The sequence below is a fragment of the Myotis davidii genome, unplaced genomic scaffold, assembly GCF_000327345.1.
Source record: "Myotis davidii unplaced genomic scaffold, ASM32734v1 scaffold1509, whole genome shotgun sequence".
Taxonomy (NCBI): domain Eukaryota; kingdom Metazoa; phylum Chordata; class Mammalia; order Chiroptera; family Vespertilionidae; genus Myotis; species Myotis davidii.
This window is the reverse complement of record NW_006299480.1, coordinates 731,398-732,515: the sequence shown is the minus strand read 5'-3', so window position 1 is coordinate 732,515 and position 1,118 is coordinate 731,398.

Sequence of the window (1,118 nt, the reverse complement as noted above, 5' to 3'; positions counted from 1 at the left end):
GTGGCCGCAGGCGCCTTCCGAGGGCTCCCTTTCCCTGTCTTCTCTGCTGTCAGCACCCCCGCGAGCCCCGCCCCCCGCAGCTCCTTTCCTCCCACGAGGCCCGTGGCGGTGAATGGCAGCAGCGGCCAGAGGTGCCGGCCTCCCCGCGTTTTCAGGCATAACTCGCTGCTCTCCCGGAGCCGGGCTTTGGCCCCTGTCACAGCTGCAACGTTGTAAGAGCGTCTTTTCTTTCTTTTCTAAGTGTTTTTATTGATTTCAGAAAGGAAGGGAGAGAGAGAAACATCAATGATGAGAGAGAATCACTGATGGGCTGTCTCCTGCACGCCCCACCCTGGGATCAGCCCGCAACCCGAGCAGCACGTGCCCTGACCCTGACCCCGACCGGGAATCAACCGTGACCTCCCGGTTCATAGTCGATGCTCACCCGCGAGCCCCGGTCCGGGCGAGGGTGAGAGGATCTTGATCCTGGCGGAAGCCCCAGCATCGCTTACATAGAAGTTGGAGCGGGGGTTGCTCTGTTTTCTTACACGCGGCCCCGTCCCTCGTCCCTCTCGGAGCGCCGGGATGGGTCCCTGACTCCGGGCACGGCCTCGGGGATGAGAGGGAGGCGGCAGCGCCCCGGAGGCCCAGGCAGCGTGTGAGCAGGGGGTGAGGAGGTGGCAGGGTGGTCAGGGAGCAGCTGACCCCTGACAGGCGATGCCTCGAATGCAGTTCAGGGAGCTGTCCGGCCTCTGCGGTGCTGCCTGGGGCCCGGAGGATGTCAGGTGCAAGGACACTGGGCATGTGAGCAAAGAAGGGTGTTGGCGTCCTGGGCAGAGGCCTGGGAGCAGCGGCTGGATGGCTGTGGGGGGCGGGGGGAACGGCACCAGTAGTCGGGGTGGCCTTAGGGAAGCCACCTCCTGAACTGAGGTGAGAAGGATGGTTGTGAGAACCAGGGAAGCGCACACCAGTGCACAGGTCCCTCCTCTCGCAGTGGCCGGAGCACAGGTTGGTGGCAGTGGCTGCTCATCAGGTTTGCAGGGGTGTTGGAGAGCGTGCAGGTCCGCTGCGAAGGACTGTGCCTGGTTCAGGTTCCAGGGGCACCCCTCTCCCCCCAGTTCCGAGCCAGTGCGGCAGGG